This window comes from Sus scrofa, chromosome 4, assembly GCF_054392235.1.
Source record: "Sus scrofa isolate SSC_HxYL_T2T_F1_AM1 chromosome 4, Sscrofa_HxYL_maternal_Yorkshire_Landrace_v2.0, whole genome shotgun sequence".
Lineage (NCBI taxonomy): Eukaryota > Metazoa > Chordata > Mammalia > Artiodactyla > Suidae > Sus > Sus scrofa.
In genome coordinates, this window is record NC_139386.1 from 122,830,938 (window position 1) to 122,849,146 (window position 18,209).

The window sequence follows — 18,209 nt, forward strand, 5'->3', positions numbered from 1 at the left end:
AAAGCCAAACAGAAGGCTGTCAGTAAGGAGAAATGTAATTCTTGCGTATCTGGCTCCGTAGTAAGTAACGTTTACATTACCTCTGCAACATCGCCAGTGATTATTTTTACCATTGGGATATGATTTTATTGGGACAAGGGGAGAAGAAGACTGAGGGTGTGAGCAGGGGTTCTAAAGCCTTAAATCCTCTGCTGAGGCAAAAAGGCAAGAGGGAAGGTGTAAATTTGATAAATCAAGAAATAGCATGTCCATGGGAAAGTAACATAACAAAAATACCAGCAGAAATGGTGATGAGAATTCAAAGTAGCTGCCTAACTAAGTCAGGGATGGCTGGGGGCTAGGGGATGTGTGCCAGGGGTTGAGCTATTGTTTTTTTTCCTACGGAAGTCTTTAAAATATTTAAAATAATGTTTATCATTGTATATGAAAAGTATATATATTTCTTTTTTGTCAGTTTTTAAGAAATTTTTATTGTACCGTTGACTTGTAAAGTCATGTTAGTTTCAAGTGTACAAGAAATTAAATCAGGTATATATACACATACACACATTCCTTTTCAGATTCTTTTCCCATATAGGTTATTACACAGTATTAAGTTACCCTGTGGGTCATTGTTACCTATTTAATATATATATATATGTATAGCGTATATATGTATATATATAGGATGTATATGTTAATCCCAACCTCCTAATTTATCTTTCCCCCTCCCCATGTTTCCCTTTTGATAACCATACATTTAGCTTTGAAATCTTTGGGTCTGTTTCTGTTTTGTGAATAAGAGTTTTTTGGTGTCATTTTTTTAAGATCCCACATATTAGTGACCTCATATGACATCTGTCTTTGTCTGACTTAATTCACTTAGTATGATATCTCTAAGTCCATCCATGTTGCTGCCAATGGCGTTATTTCATTCTTTTTTATGGCCTTGTAATATTCCACTGTACCACAACATATTTATCCAATCCTCTGTTAATGGACGTTGCGGTTGCTTCCAGATCTTGGCTATTGTTTTTTTGCTTTTTGTTTAAACTTTTATTTATTTATTTTTGTCTTTTTTTTGGCAATTTCTTGGTCCACTCCCGCGGCATATGGAGGTTCCCAGGCTAGGGGTCTAATCGGAGCTGTAGCCACCGGCCTACACTAGAGCCACAGCAACTCAGGATCCAAGCCAAGTCTGTGACCTACACCACAGCTCACGGCAACGCTGGATCCTCAACCCACTGAGCAAGGCCAGGGATCGAACCCACAACCTCGTGGTCCCTAGTCGGATTCGTTAACCACTGCGCCACGACAGGAACTCCTAGATCTTGGCTGTTGTAAATAGTGCTGCAGTGAACATTAGGGTGCATGTATCTAGAAAAGTATGTATATTTCTTTGATCAAAAAACAAATGAATCAACATGTTAAGAAACTACGACTTGCCTGGCAGAGAGTTGAACTCTGCCCATGATATAGGAGAAGCGAGAAAACATGGTTCTGACCCTTCGGGGCTCAAAGTCACGTTGGAGGAGGTAAGCTACTACCCAGACATAAAAAACAATGGAAGAAAAAGGTGGGACCCCATCCGAGAACTGCAAGAAGTTTTGTATTTAAATGATATGCACTTTAATCTTTGTAAAAGTGTATACAAATACAAAATAAAAAGTGGCTGTTGAATTTATAATTTCTTTCCTTATTCAAAGGGCTATGTAAATGCATCACTCTACCTCGGGCTCTTCCCTAAGAAGTGACACATTTGGTCCTGTTGAAGCCTCTCCCAGAGCAGGACGATATTGAAGAATTAGCTAAACTCTGCGTTTGTACTGCAATGGCTACTCCACTGTCTTCAATCTTGGCTCTTTAAAAAAAGTTCTTAGAAGATGAGCCCTGGGGTTCGTGTTCTCTTTTGCCCAATAACTGCCTTAAAAGATGCTGCAGAGACACCTGAAGAAGGACGAATACATAAGAAAATCAAAACAAGAGGATCCAAAGAGGAGGGCCAAAAGGAAAAAAGAGCACAGACACTGTGTGGTCGGAACTTTGGGGGAAGTCTCACAAGTGCATTTCTTGCCATTGTTGCACATTTTACTTGGACGGCCTCTCACTTCCTCTGTGCCCTTTGGGATGGATCCTATTTGTGAAGAAGGTTAAAGGCACTGAGGAAGTTTTTTATGTGCCACGTTCCTTGACCAGAGATTTAGCTTCTGGTCCTCTGAGAAGTGTTAAGTTATAGCAGACAATTAAGCCTACTCAAGTCAGAAGGTGTCAAATGTTCTTGAATAAAGAAAAAAAAAAAGAAAGAAATCATTGGAGGGAAGGCGTATCTCCCGATCCACCACTGCATACATTCTGGAAGTTTTTCCCCAAAGTTAACAAAACCAATAGTCTCAGAGCATGAGAATTATCTACCTCTTAGACTAGTAAGTTTTAAAGGTAATACCTGCTCATTAAAAACGTTTTGGAGGAGTTCCCTTCGTGGCTCAGGGGTTAGTGAACTCGACTAGGATCCATGAGGATGTGGGTTCAATCCCTGGCCTCGCTCAGTGGGTTAAGGCTCCTGTGTTGCTGTGAGCTGTGGTGTAGGTCACAGAGGCGGCTTGGATCCCAAGTTGCTGTGGCTGTGTCATAGGCTGGCGACTACAGTTCTGATTGGAACCCTAGCCTGGGAACATCCATATGCCATGGGCGCGGCCCTAAAAAGACAAAAAAGAAAGAAAGACCAAAAACCAAAACCAAAACCAACCAAACAAAAAAGCCTGTTTGGAAAAAAAAAAAAGAAAAAAAAATTTGGAGAAAGAAGGCAAGTACACAAAAGAAAGCAACCATCTCTGTAATCACACTGCTTAGATTGCCGTTAATATTTTTAGTGATATATACTAATGTGAAAAAGTACCATATTGTACATATACGCTTTGCTCTCATTCTGTCTTCTACTGATATTCTGGCCCTTTTTGTGTGTTAGATCATACTGCTGGGAATTTGGGGTATATTCCCAGGCCTGATAGGAACGAGGCAAAAGAAACCCAGCTGCTTTTCACATAGATCGTGAAAACCTGTGAGATTCAGTCTCTACTAGCGTTGAAAGTCAGCCTGGAGACAAATTATTCTGTGGCTATTCATTCAATTAAAGTAGATAATACATATATTTTTTTAAGTTATGAATTTTCTATTCATATGGGACTTTTTTCCTGGAAGGGTTCATGCCTGGCAAATATTAGACATTGGATATTTTTATACAGGGCTAAAGAACTTTGTGAAAAGTTTGAAACATTTTTATTGTGGTAAAGTATACATAACATAAAATTTACCATTTTAACCTTTTTTTTTTTTTTTTTCTTTTTATGGTTGCACCTGCAGCACATGGAATTTCCCAGGCTGGGGGTTGAATCGAAGCTGCAGCTGCAGGTCTACACCACAGCCAGAGCCACATCAGATATGAGCCACATCTGCGCCCTACACCACAGCTTGCAGCAACGCTGGATGTTTAACTCACTGAGTGAGGCCAGGGATCGAACTCGCATCCTCATGGAGACTACGTCAGGTCCTAAACCCGCTGAGCTACAGCAGGAACTCCCATTTTAACCATTTTTAAGTGCACAGTTCTATAGCATTAAGTACCTTCACGCTATTGTACAAACATCATCACCCTCCACCTCCAGAATTTTTTCATTGTCCCCACAACTCTGAAACTCATTAAAAAACAACTCCTTAGAGTCTCCTTGTGGCACAGTGGGTTAAGGATCTGGTGTTGTCATTGCCTCGGCTTGGGTCACTGTTGTCACATGGGTTCGATCTCGAGCCTGGGACCATGCACGGTGCCATGGGCACAGCCAAAAACAGCCACAACAAAATAAAACAAACTAAACAAAACCAAAAAAAAAAAAAATTTCCCTTAATCACCTTCCCCATAGCTCCTGCCAGCCACCAGTCTGCTTTCTGTCTCTATAATTCGACTATTCCAGGTACTTCATATAAGGGGAAACATAGAATATTTGTCCTTTTGTGACTACACTATTTTATTCAGCGTAATGTTTTTAAGGTTCAGTCATGCTTTGGTATGTGTTAGAATTCCCTTCCTTTTTAAGGCTGGACAATATTCCATATTACGTATATACCACATTTTGTCTAGACATTCATTGGCTGAATGAAAAAAGACTATTATCAATGACTGTTGGAATTTTGTTTCCTCTTGGTGTCCGGGGCAGAGCTGGCTGGGAGCTGACCGCGTTGGGGGTCCCCGTCCATGGTGTAGAAGTCCCTCGTAGCAGCGCTCAGACAGAGATTACGTGTCCTAGTCCCCCTTATGTCTAGTTATTGCCAACGGCATGGGAAGAAGTGAGACGTCATTTCTGAATGGGGGGGTGCACGAGCCTCTTAACACCTGCTGGCAGGCTCACACCATAATATCTTTAAAACCATGAGTTGCCTGAGTCACCAATTTGAAGGGAGCCTCCCAGGAGGGCCTCCCTTTGGGGAATTACCTTGGATTTTGCATGACTGGGACTTTTGTACCTGTATGTGACACCTCTGTGATTTGGGGACTGTTATTCAACTCCAGTACAGTCTCTAAGACCCATCTATTCCAAGTTTCTTTTCCTGCCTTTCCACCTCTTCTTTCTCTCTGTCTGTGGATGACTTTTTTCCTCTGTCTTATCTCCTGCTTTTCAGTCACCAGATCCCATTCTAGTTTTTTTTGTTCTTTTTTTCCTTTTCTGGCTCCCCCCCACCCCTGCCATGGCATGTGAAGTTTCCAGGCCAGGGATCGGATTTGAGCTGTAGTTGCAACCTATGCCATAGCTGTGGCAACACTGAACCCTCTGTACCAGTCTGGGGATCGAACCTGTGTTCCAGTGCTCCAGAGATGCCACCAATTTTGTTGTGCTGCGGCAGGGACTCCACATTCTCCTTTTCAGGAGATATTCCTACCTAAATATCCTGTTTAAGCAGAGACAGACCAAGGGGTATGTCGAGGCAGCTGAAAGCCTGGAATGCTAACCTCTAAGGAGGACCGAAGGGCCGCTGGAAATTTCGTTCATGCCAATAGTCTTCTAAGGAGGTTCCTGCACTGGCTGGAGTGACACCTGAGACCTGCAGCGAACCTGCTTCAGTAATGGCAGGCGGTCTCTAAACTACCTTGGGAAACGGGTGGGTTTGGGGTAAGGCAGGGAGCTGTGTTTGCCGAGCTGGGATTAGCACCTAAACCCTTCTCTAAACAAATGTGGAGCAAAGTATGCGAAAACATGTTTGAAGAGGCAAATAATTAGCCAGCTCAGGTTCTCTACGTATCTTAGTTTGGCCTTGAGTTCAGGCCAGCAACTTTTCTTGCTATTCCTGGGCTATTCCACTTAATTCCAAATGGTTCTTCTGCCGTTTACCCTCCTCCCTGCTCCCTGAGTGAACTTTCTGAGGCACAACTCTGATCCTGCTGTCTTGACCTTACAACTCTGAGGTGCGGAGGGTAGAACCCCCCAGGATGGATCTGGCACCCCAGGCACAGGGAAGAGGGCAGGAGAGAAAAACCACGTAAATAGTGCAGGCTATGCTGTCATCACCCCAAATCACGAGCTCAAGCCAGAGAACAGGCCTGGCTGTTGCTCACCTCTGAATCTTTGCTCAGAAGCCTCCTTCTTCCAGAATTCCAGGAGAACATCCATTCATCCTGCAAATCTCAGCCAAGGGGATATACTTTCTATGGCATCTTTCCTGGCAAGATTCTCACCCCCATTATCTTTTCCTTTCTGTCTTTCCTTCTTCTCCAAATCCAGGCAGTGGCGGAGGCAGAAAAGCTTAGATTTTTCCGTCATGTCATCTGGTCCCATGGCAGTGTAAGACTAGTTACTGCAGCAGTGTCGTTTTAAAGGAAGCTTATACTCTGGTAACACCGAGGGTGTTTGGTGGTTGCCGAGTGCTCCATGTTTTATGCACATGCACGTGGTTGGTGCTTGTTCCCTGTTGGATCCCAAGACTGCAGCGCATGGAAGATAGAGACCAGACCTGTCCTGTGAGCGAAACAAGAGTTTGAATGCTCCTTGGGGCGGAGGAATGACCGTTTATCTTTCCCTCTCCCTGCATCTCCTTCTTCATGGGGATGCAATCAATCATCTTTTTGTTAGAAAAAATATGAAGTGTCTTCTAATGAGTTTCCTTTGCAATTGAAGTAAAGATAGAGGAAGATTATTCTGTACAGAAAATTTCTTCCCCTTTCAAAACGTGACCCCCAAAGACCTACTAACCTGAAAGTGGTTGGTCTGAGCTTTGTTCCCAAAATAGTTATTTTAAAAAAAAAAATGCCTTTGGCGAGCACGCTTCAAGTATATTATCACCTGCTGCCATCGCTATTGCTTAATTAATAGTCTCCAGGGCTCAGGCCAGTAAGGTTGAACCACTAAGTGCTGAAGATGGAGGGAGGATGAAATTAATCACAGTTTTGAGAAGCTGAGTTTGATTTTAGTGAATGTTCATTATGAAACTATGGTCTTATTGAGGCTTTATAACCAAAAATGACAGCTGCGAATAAAGCTCCCAAATGGTCTTTCTCGCTTTGGATTCCAACACTGGCTCTGATTTTTCACCCATGCTCCCTTGTTGTTAAACAAACAACTGCATAACTTACACTCAAATTTGGTACGAAAAAGAGATGTTTACTCGCCTGTTTGAGGGGTTTTGTCTCTTTGGGTTTCATTTTGTTTTTGTTTTGGTAGAAGTGGTCAGACATGGAGGGATCATGGCCAAATGGTTTTCTCCTTTTTTTAAAAGACTTTATTTTTTTCATATAAAATTGAGAGGAAGGTATAAGTCTCTCCCATAACCCTGTCCACTTGCACAGGCATAATAGCCTCCCCCTCATCAACGTCACCTGTCAGGAATGGTCCATTTTTAGCCTCAGATGAACCTACACTGACACATCATAATTGTCTAAAGTCCTGAGGGCTCCCTCTCGGTGTTGTGTATTCAGTGGGTTTGGAGAACTGTATAATGACATATATGCATCATTATGGTGTCACACAGAGTATTGGCAGTCCCCTAAAAATCCTTTATGCTCTGCCTTTTTTTTTTTCTTTTTTGCACCCAAGGCACATGGAAGTTTCCAGGCTAGGGGTCAAATTGGAGCTGCAGTTGCCAGCCACAGCCATAGCCATGCCAGATCCAAGCAGTGTCTGTGACCCACACCACAGCTCACAGCAATGCTGGATCCTTAACCCACTGATCAAGGCCAGGGATCAGACCCGAGTCCTCATGGGTTCTAGTCGGGTTCGTAACCCACTGAGCCACAACAGGAACTCTCTGGGCTATGCCTTTTTATCTCTCCCTGTGCCCACCCTTTGCAGCCACTGATTCTGTTACTGTCTCCAGAGGTTCTCCTGCCCCAGAATGCTATCGGGTTCGAATTATGCGGTATATAGCCTATTCGGATTGGCTTCTTTCACTTAGGAATATGCAAGTTTCCTGCTTATCTTTTCACGGCTTGATACTTTGCTTCCCTTCAGTGCTGAGTAATAGTCCATCATCTGAATATATCTCCTTTTATCCAGACATCTACTCAAGGATGTCTGGGTTGCTTCCAAGTTTTGGCAATTATAAATAAAGCTGCTAGGAATATCCCTCTGCAGGTTTTTTGTCTGCACATACGTTTTCAACTCCTTTGGCTCAATACCAAGGAGCCTAATTGCTGGATCATGTAGTAAGAGTATTTCGTTTTCTAAGAAATGGCCAAACTCTTTTCCAAAGTGGCTGTACCGTTTTGCATTCCCACCAGGAATGCATGAAAGTTCCTGCTGCTCCACACCCTTGCTGTACCTTGATAGCTAGAAATGAGTTAAAGGAACTGCTGTAAACAGGCGCTTCGTAGTATGGGGGTGAGGTGGGGGAGAAGAGATGTGTAGTCCTACGATTGGGTCTTGGTCTTTAGTGAGCCTGTGCCTCTGGACTGAGAACTTTGGAAGCGTTTCTGACTTTTATTACCCAATGGCTAGAATAGGCTGGGGCTGAGTCTTATCCTACATGCACACAGAAGGCTAGAGCTGACGGGAGTTAGATGGTTTCTCGCCTCAGATCAGTTCAGCTCTGATGATGCCCCAGCAGGTTAGGTTCTGCTTAACCAGCTTCCCCTGAGAAGTTCATCATGGGGGTGCCTTTTATGGTTAAAGGTTTAAAAGCGCCAAGACCACATTTATTCTCAAGTCTTACCTTCTGCTGGAAGGGCTAAGGCTCAAGTGTGGTATTTAATTATAAAATCTCAATCTGTGATTGTTTTCCTCCTAACACTGGTTTAATTATTTCTGGTCAAAAAAGAGCAGAGCTGCATGCTTCAGTGGGAAAAGATTTTAATTTCCTCCTTGTGGTCAGTAAAACAGCCCACTTACCCGTGATGGGAATTTTTTTCCTCTCCGCACTGACAAGGTAGCCACAAAATTTCCTTTCTCAAAATGCTCAGCTAGCAAATGGTGCAGTTTGGAGCTTGCAGCTGCCAAGTGCAAAGGGAATTGCCCGCTCCTTTGCCCTGCAGCCCTGGGAACAAGTCAGCACTTCAGCCCTGAGATTTCATAGGCCTGGAAGAATGCTCAGCTTCTTCCAGCCAAACCTCCTCATTCTCCTCTCAGTTTGCCTTGATGTAGCGACTGAGTTTCTCAGTTAACAACTGGAGGTGAAGCTTGAAGAGCAAGTGCCCCTGGAACAAAAGCTCTTGTTCTTAGCCCTAGGTGTAAATGATTAAAAAGAGATCTATAGCCAGAGCAATGAGGAAGCCAGAGAAAGCTGGCCAGTAAGGGGAAAGAGAAATGGAGTTTCCCAGCAAGAAGATTCTGAAGCATGGGATGGGGCAGGGAGAGGACCTGCAGTGGCGGCTTCACAATTTTAACCGAGCCTTGCCTTTTTCTAACTCCGAGAGGACATCCTTGACAGATGCCTAGGGCATCTTCCAGACAACTCCGCCACAGAGACAGTTCTTAGCCTCTTGTCTCCACTGCACATGGATGGCTCTTCCCTGCCTAGACGGGCCGTGGGTTCCTGGATGCTGCAGACACAGGAGAGAAGACCACAGCCGGGGGCTTTCAACTGGTTCCACCTCAGCTAAGGAAGGTCATTCCTTTGTTTCAGCATCTGGTTTCATTTTGTGCTTTCCGAGAAAACACCATGTGCAGGAGAGAAAAACATCTCCATACATTTCCTCTGACATAGAGCAAGGTGTGGAATGGTTGACAGGACCAGGGCTTTCTGTGCTACCACTGGCTACGGGCTCAGGGAACTAGACGCTTCGCTGCGTTGATGATACTGCAGCTTTTCTCACGCTCGGAGGTGCAATGAAAACTGACCACTTCTCTAATGACTTCCGTAAGCCTCCACACCTCTTTAAGGACTAAGGGGCCGTTTCCTCTTCTAGGTTTAACTCCTTCCAGTGTGTCTATTCACTGTCGGATTAGAACGTATGTCATGAATATTATACTTGGCGAATATAGTGTTGTATTTTAATCGTGCTGTCAAGACGATATGAGTTCAACACAGGCTCTGTCGTTTTCTAGCTGGATGACCCTTGTCAAGCTTCATGGCCTCTTAGAATCACAGTGTCATTAGCTTTACAATGTGTTTATCAATATCTAACTTTTTGCATGGTGAAAAAACAGTGTGAAAATATATGTATTCTATATATATACATGACTGTATTATTACACTGGCATGTTCTAATTTTTAAAACAGTATAGCCCAACAGTGAGCATATTGTTGCTATAATGACAGGACAACAGTCATAATATTTATAGGCCATCACATCTCACCAAACACTTTACATACTTTTTTTTTAAATTTCAGGCTTATCACCTGGTGAGTTTGGCATAGCTAATATTTTTAAATATTTACTTTAGAAATTGGAGATTGGGAATCAGAGAGGCAAATTTAAAGTCACACAGTTGATCCTATTGTTGAGAGGAGGATACTGACTGCCCCCCGAAAAGTAACTTGTTGAAAGGAGGAAAACTAGTAAATAGAGATGAAAATTGGCACCCAATAGAGATGAGATAAATTTGAACCGACATCAAATCTCATGCTCTTTTCATCACGGCTAATTAATTTTAATTCTTAATAAATTTTCTGGTTCATATATCACTTTCTGAGAGAGATGTGTTAATATTTCCAATTACCATTTGAGACATCTTGAGCTGTTCTTTATTTTCTCAGCATTAGAAAACATCCCTCTTCAAATTTTATGATGTTTTTATTTGCAAGTGTATTTTGGTATTAGAAGTTCCATCATGGCTTTCTTTTGGCTCATATTTGTCTGCTCATCCCTCATTAATTTTGGGGGGGCCCCCACACCCACAGCATATGGAAGTTCCCAGGCTAGGGGTCAAATCTCAGCTATAGCTGCTGGCCTACACCACAGCCAGGTGGATCCAAGCTGCATCTGGGACCTACATCATAGCTCACGGCATGGCCCAGGATTGAACCCACATCCTCGTGGATACTAGTCAGGCTTGTTACCACTGAGCCACAGTGGGACCTTCCTCATAACATATGCTTAAAAGAATAAACAGGGTGTGACCTCTTTAAGAATTTTAATGTATATAACCAAATCACTTTCCAGAAATTTTGTGCCAATTTACTGACCAGCATTTGATGACAAGGGTTCCTGGTGGCCTAGAAGTTAAGGACTTGACATTGCCACTGCTGCAGTTTGGATTACTGCTGTGGCTCAGGTTGGATCCCTGACCTGTGAACTTCTACAGGCCAGGGACATGGCCAAAAAAATTTTGATGAGATTTCACTCCAGTGATTTCACTCTAATAATTTTCTAAAAATTATTTTTTGCTAATGTGAAAGATAGAAATGTTGTTTCCTTTCTGGTTTAATTTACATTTATTTGAGTACCGGTAAGATTGTTTATATATGCTAGCTAGTTACATTTTTCTTATGCCCATTTGCCTCTCAAGGTCTTACTCCATTTATTACAGTTTTTTATGAGTTCTTAATATGCTATTTCAAACTATCTATTACATTTCTAACAAATACCACACTTTCTGATGCTAAGTTGCCTTTGATGAGAAGACACAGCATTACTGTAGTAATGTGATAGACTGTAATCTTGGACTAGATACTAACTTCCCGAAAATAACCTCAATTTCCGTCATTTATAAAACAGGCTGTATAATACTACCCAGCAGTGTTGTGTGAGGAAAAAAATGAGATAAGACTCGGCATACGGTCAGCACATGATAATTATCAGTAGTGATTCTAATTTTCTTTTGGGTGGAGGTCACATCTTACCTCTCTCACTTTGGTATTCGATGTAAATCTGAATTGAGAAGATACTTATCAGCTAGCGGTGCCTGATTTCTCTTAAGAGGACTACCGACACCAAACAAAAATTTGAACTGAAATTAGACAAGCTGTACTATGAGGAAGTCCTGTGGCCATCCTGTTGCTGTATAGGCAGTGATGCTAACAGGCAGGGTCACAGGAGCCTTTGGGACTGTCATAGCCAGGAAGCCCGGGTGCCAAACAGGCTCCAGAGAGCCTGCTTTCCCACCCATGACGGGAGCTGTGGACAAGAGAGTTATGAATAAGGATGGAATCTCCTCATTGGACCGAATTCAAAATGTGCAGTAGCAACTAGAGTTAGGGTATCTTTGCCAAAAAGAAATCAAGAAAAACAATGGACTTTGGAATTTTCTCTTGAAATCTACTTCCCATAGGGACTTTTTTTTTTTTTTTGCTGGCTTGCTCTCCTGTTACCTATAAATTTCTCCATTCACAGAAAAGGGTTAGTAACAGAGAAAAAGAATACTGCAATAGTCCCTCATGTCTCAATGGCAATTTATAGAAGAGGAGAGAAAATAAGAGAATTAACTTTTTGTTTCAATTTTCCAAAAAGATTTACATCCTGGAGTATGGACTCATGGAGTCATTGAGCTTAAAGCCATGAGAGACCTCTGAAAGCACTCAGACAACGACTCTTCCTCTTTCCTCTCCTCCTCCTCCTTCTCCTCCAACTTCTTTTCTGCTTCTCCTTCTTCTATTTCTCCTGCTTCTCCTCCTCCTTCTCCTTCTCCTTCCTCTTCTTCTTCTTCTGCAGATGAAGAAACTAAAGTCTCGAAAAGAAAGAGAAGCTAAGTCCCCTGACTCCTGTACTAGTGCTTAGTCTGTACAATTCTTCACCTGGCATACGTTGCCCAGTCTTCCTTCAGAGTTCTGCCGTTGTACAAAAGCCTTGCAATGACCTTCACCCTGTCCAAAAACTTTATAGCAGGACACTCACCAAAAAACCGTACTATTTGTAAATTCCAATTTCTTCTTAGGCTGAAAGTATTTCAAGTGGAAAGCATCAAGCCATGGTTTTGAAACCAGCACCAAGGTCCCTTTCAAAGGGATGAGCATTACATCTAGTTGCTTATGGCCGGGACCCCAGACAGACATCTGTTCTTATTATTTGGAGCCTTGGGCCCTCGGAGTTAAGATTTGTGTCTTGGTAGAACTCAGAGAGAAGGAGAAGCAGCTGCGAAGGCACTGCAGCCAAGGAGATTATCTTTGAAGACACTTATGAGACCCTGCGTGAAATAAAACCCAGAGAAATTATGCTGTTACCCTTCTTTATGCAAGAACCCAATGAACATATCTGCCACACACTGGGTACAAACTGGAGAATCAAAGATGGTGCCCCAAAGGAAGCCAAACATGCAAGAGTCTGTAATGCAATCTGAGAAGCACGGTAACTCACTTGGATTTGAGAAGTCAGGAACGGCTACAGTGATGGCAATGGGTGACCCCAGTTTTGCAGGAGGAGTAAGTTTAGGTGAGCAAGAAGGGAAGGGTGTTCCTGGCAAAGGAAACAGTAAATTGTGAGTTTCGTTCATCAGGGCAGTGACCTGTGGCCAAATTGTGAAGGATGAGTAGGACTATGGAGACAAGATAGGAACGAACAATCCGGGCAAAGGAAGCAGAGTAGATCTTGACAGTTTCTCTCCAGTTTCGATAAGCTCCTGAAGGGCAGGGGCCATGTGCTGCTCAGTTTTACAGCCCTAAGCCTGGCAGAGAGGGAGATATGTGGAGCAAATGACTGTTGAGTTGATGAGTGGATGGATGTGGGGAGCAGATACCCTCATCTTCAGTCTGCAGAACCCAACAATCTCTCCCAAATGGGGCCAGAACCTACGCCTTTCTCCAAGCTCCCCTGAACACCTGCATGGGACATTTGCCAGACACTATGACCCTGGGTAACATCTGGCAGCAGCTGCTTGGCTATGTGAGACACACCAGTCTGAAGAGGAAGGTACTGTTTTTTAGTTTGGGAGATCTGCTGGGAAATGAAGTAAATCTTCATAAAGAGATTACAATAAGCTGCAGGATAAATCAAATTGTCCCTTAATAAAAAACATGGACTGAAGGGGAATGGGTGAGGGGTAATGAACATATTAAATTCCCCTTCGAGAGCAGACAGTCTTCCTTTGATGCTGCTTTTTAAATTAAGGATTGCTTTGTAGTATTGGGACCAAGTCAGCTGTCCTTCTAGCTACGTGGCTGATGAAATTCAAGATGAATGTGGCTAAAGCTGCCCAGATCCCTGGTCTCTGAAGCCTTCTCCCGCTTCTGGAAACTAAAGTTTGGGCTAACAAGCCTGTGGTTGTGAGAGCATTTGGGCAAATCACTTTCATCATGTTGGATTTTTTCATATAAAAATAAGACAAACAAATAGTCTTTTTTTTTTTTTTCCAACAGAACAACAGGGTAGCACGATCAAGCAGTATTCCTAATTGGTGGACCTGGGCGAAAGTAAATGGGCAAGGGGGCTCATTCCATCCTTCTTTCTACCTGTGGGTGATTACCATTTTCCGTAACAAAATATATTTTTAAAAAGAGTTTCGATGAGTCGTTCGTGGTCTGTATCTCTTCGTTCTCCAATTCCACTCTCCAGAGTTAGACAGGATAACGACAGCCTGGTTATTGTTGGTCCCCAACCGAGATGCAAACCCCATTGGCTACTGATACTCCATCTTCCCCTCTCACCCCAACTCCCCCTTCCTCGTCTCCCCCCTAAATCTCTCCTCGGAGTCTTCCCTGTCATCCCACGACATCTTCGTGGAGCCTTTGCTCTTTGCCTTAAGAGGCATTTGACTCTTTCCCGAGACAATCAGCGGCCACTTGAATGACAGTGGCTCCTTTTCCCACATCCCAGCTGAAACCGTCTAGTCTGAAGATTATGTCAAGATGCTCTTTACTCCCTCCTGTTGCTTTCAGACCATTTCTTCTCCACACCTTTGAAAAATCTTTGATTTCCTGTCACCAAACCTACAAACTTACCTGCAGCTGGGTCCTTCACTTCTGCTCTCTTTTCTCCTGTTTCAATATTCCTTCCTGTCCAGGGTTGACCTCTCCACTTGTGCTCTTGGCCTCATTCCCCTCTCACCTTGGGAGGTACTTTTTTCTCTTATGTTGCCTCCCTCTCCTGTCCCTTTAAATGCTTCTTCTCCACAATGGCTCCTTCCCACCCACGTAGCCTGCTGAACACAGCAAGGGACCCAGTGGGCAATGATTAACAACATAGACTCGGGGCAGGGAACCAGGGACAATTCCTGACTTCACCCTTTATAGCCACGTGGCCGTAAAAGGGAGATCACACGAATATCTCCCTTTATGGGGATTAAATTAATGAATATGTGTAAAGCATTCAGAACAGTGCCCGGCCCATAGCAAGTCTTATGGAAGCATTTGCTTAATGATTCAACCTTTTAAAACACGTCTCTCCTTTGAGGCACAAACCAAACATGCAAACGGTATGCTGTTCCCAGTTTCCACTTTCCCTTCCAGTCACCACCCTGAGCAGCCATGCAGCCATGCGTGTGGGGCTTTGCGACACTTCCCATCTTCGCGTTCTCAACTTACTGCAGATGGAATTCACGAAATCTATTCTCACCGAGGGCGATATTCACAGCTTCCGAGTGGAATCCGAGAGCTGCTTTTCAGCGTTTATTGATTCGTCGCTAGTGTTTGAGGTCACCAATCGTCACCCCCCTTGAAAGGCTCCCTTCTGGCTCTAGGACACCATCAACCTCTTCTGTTTCTCCTCCTAACCATCCAGCCACTCTGCCTTGGCCCTTTTCCCTTCCCTTTCTTTGGTGCAGTCCCTTACACGTGATGTCCTCAAGGTTCTGCTCCAGGCTCCCTGGTGACCGCAGGCGCTAGCAAAGCTTTGGTTATCATGGCTATGCGGGTAATTTTCAACTCTCAATCTTCCTTCCAGATCTGGGCTGAGACATGGAGAGCCAGCTGCCTCCCGGAGATCATCACTTGGATAAGGAGCTTAAACTAGTAAGTTCAAGTGTGTAAGTTCGTGTCCTCCCAGACCTTCCGGACTCTCTGGGGTGCCTGTTTTAGAGAACGGCGCCAGAGCCCACCCTGTCCTCAAGCCCAGATCCCAGACTTAACTTCTTGGATGCTCTCCCGCTCTAATCTGGTGAATCATCTGCTGCTCTAAAATCTTCGAAGTCCCGACTGTTGCTCCCTCCATGGAATTTCTCTTAATTTCTAACCTGCGTGAATGCACGTGCCTCCCTTGCCTCGTCCCTCCTCCCTGAAGCCAGAGCGATCTTTCTAAAACACTGATCCAATACTCTGTCCCCCTGGCTGAAAGCATGCCAATGGCAATCTGTTGCTCTTCACCCAGCCACCAGGAAGTCACCTGCAGGTCACTTGCACCTGCCACAGAGTTGATTTTTAAAAATCCAGGAATTTTGCAGGCCAGTTATTAAACTGGGGGCAGCTGAAATCCGCCAGGATGGAAACAGTCATGTTATAGAAACTGGTCAACCCCCTCCCCCGCCAGAGCTGGTTTACCAGCTCCCTTCACCTACCAGCCTCATCCCTTAAAACTGCCAAGCTGCAGCTCTGCTCCCCAACCACCCCGAGCTCCTGCCAATTCCCTCTCACTTCTGCACCCCTGTAGCACCACTGCCTCAGAGGGAACCCCCTCCTCTTCTACAGGCTCTCTCCTCCTCATTCTGTTTGTAGGTCTTACACAAGTGTTCACCTCCTCAAGGGGACCTTTCTTGATGTTCTGCCCTCAGATTGACTGATGTATCCTTTCTATGTGTTCCCACAGCACCCTGTCCTTCATAAGCCTGTGTCTACCTCTCGGACTTCACATCAAAAGAGGGCTTGCTATTTGCCACACAATGAAAAAAAAAAAAAGTTGAAATGCACGATCTCATTTAACCCTCGTGATAACCAATCACATGAGATGTGTACTATCTTTGATGAAGAAATTCTTAGAGCAGTTCCCTAAGCTCCATGAGATTAGAGACTGCCTTGTTCTGCTGGTGCTTCAACTTGATGGGTGTGCAACACAAGCAGATACTGAATAAATTCATTCTAAACCGCTAAAACAACAGCTGACAAAATTCTATATTATGATGTTTATAGCTTTTTGTCCCCACATCTTACTAAGAGTCATGCATTCGCTAGAAACTTTCAAATAATGCTTCCGGAAAAGCTTACCCAGGACCCTCCATAACGAGCTGGTACAAGACTCCTTTTTCAGGCAGCAGCAACCAAGAGAGCACCCTGAATTGCTGTTCATTGGACCCCAACCCCACACTACCAAGTTTCCATCTACCTGTCAAGCCTCAGGGTCTGTGCCTTCTCCCTTAAAAGCACTGGCTTCCAGATGGTAAGGTGCTCAGGTGCTTTGTACTATTTCAGTGTTTTGCTTTTAAGTTGTGATTGCTCCACGACCACTGCTATGATTCAACTGACTTTTCTCATAGTTTCCAAACAGCAGCCAAGGAGCTGGGTTTTGAACTTGAAGCAGAGACAAAGCTTATGAACCTGGGTGCTCCCAGGTTGATTAGGGCACAGCTTCCAAAGACTTCTACCCAGGAGCAAACAGCGTCCCCCAGCGAAACACTATTCATTTGAGACCGAAACTGTTCCCACGTGACTTTACCTCTTGGACCACTCTGGCATCCAGGAGGAGTCTCTGCAGCATTCTAGCGGGACCTCACCTACCAATGGCCTCTTCAGTGCTCTCAGTCACCCCACTGGGTATTGGTTCCTTAACTGGATTCAAAATGCAAGAGAGCGTCTCTTCCTTGGAATGGAAACATGTGCTTCCTGTAAGTAGAGAAATGGTTTATTTGAACCATGAAGAAAAATCACCCAAATCAAGCTTAAGGACTTCTCAAAAAGTCAAGTGATTAAAAATTGTTTCTTTTTGTGTGTGTGTGTGTGATGCCTAAAACTAAAACTTTATTGATGACTCCTGAAGATTAACTATCAGAATCAGAGAAACACTCAAGAGAGGTTGCTCTGTTTGAAGAAAACTGAAGTAAAACAATTCTATGAGCAAGGTTCAAGCTCCCTCTTCTCTAATCCCCTTTGGCAAAATATTTGCTAACACAGTAAAGCAGACGGAAATAAACTTTGTTATGAGAGTTTCATAAAAGGAGCTACTTACCCGGTTCAGGTTTCTATACTTCACCGTACTTTAAAGGGGATCCTTTAAATCCAAGACAGTAAGAAATGACGAAAAATATTGTTGACAATAAATGAACCCATACTCTGTACTGTGTATTACATGCACCACACACAGTGGTTGGTATCATTACTATTGATTCCAATATGTATAGAAAAGCTATTTTGAGCCAAAATTTCCTTTTATGCTGCTGACTTTTCTAAAATTTGGGCCACAAACTATATTCACAGAGAGTTCCTGGATACAGCCATCATGATATCATCATTCTATCACCAAGGTAGAGTTGGTGTCTTGAGTAGAAGCTTAAATTTGGAGGTCTCCAAATCTAAACGTCTGACAAGGCTCCTTTTCCTCCTAAGTTGTTTAAAATTGAGTAGATTATACACACAGTAAACTGCTTAAATCTTAAGTACCCAGCTTAATTATTTTTGTATACCTACACATCCATGGAACTATCATGGAGACAAGATGTAAACTATTTCCAGCCTTCTAGAAGCCTTCCTGGTGCCAATTTGCAGTCCCCCTTCTTCTATCACTATTCACTATTAATAAGATAATCACTATTCTTCTATCACCGTGAGTTAGTTTTAACTATCTGTAAACTTTGTATAAAATGGAATCATAATTATATTCTTTTGTGCCTATTTCCTTTTCTGCCCCCCTTTTTTCTATTTACAGCCTCACCTGAGGCATGTGGAAGTTCCCAGGCTAGGGCTCGAATCAGAGCTTCAGCTGCCGGCCTACGCCACAGCCACAGCAAAGCAGGATCTGA

At 43.5% G+C, this 18,209-nt stretch overlaps 1 long non-coding RNA gene across 3 annotated transcripts in view; it reads right to left on the reverse strand.

Annotated features, from left to right (window-relative positions):
* LOC106507458 (uncharacterized) overlaps positions 1 to 14,443 on the reverse strand; it is a 39,633-nt gene extending 25,190 nt beyond the window's left edge. Inside the window, exons 1-3 of one of the 3 annotated variants that reach the window (XR_014843151.1) lie at positions 14,269 to 14,443; positions 12,689 to 12,787; positions 5,582 to 5,981 (exon numbers count right to left, since the gene is read on the reverse strand). This is a non-coding gene — a long non-coding RNA (uncharacterized LOC106507458). Of the gene's footprint in view, positions 1 to 3,232; positions 5,982 to 12,688; positions 12,788 to 14,268 lie in introns of those variants that run through there. The other 2 variants (XR_002343571.2, XR_014843152.1) reach the window with 2 other exon arrangements.
* Between the last annotated feature and the right edge of the window lie 3,766 nt (positions 14,444 to 18,209).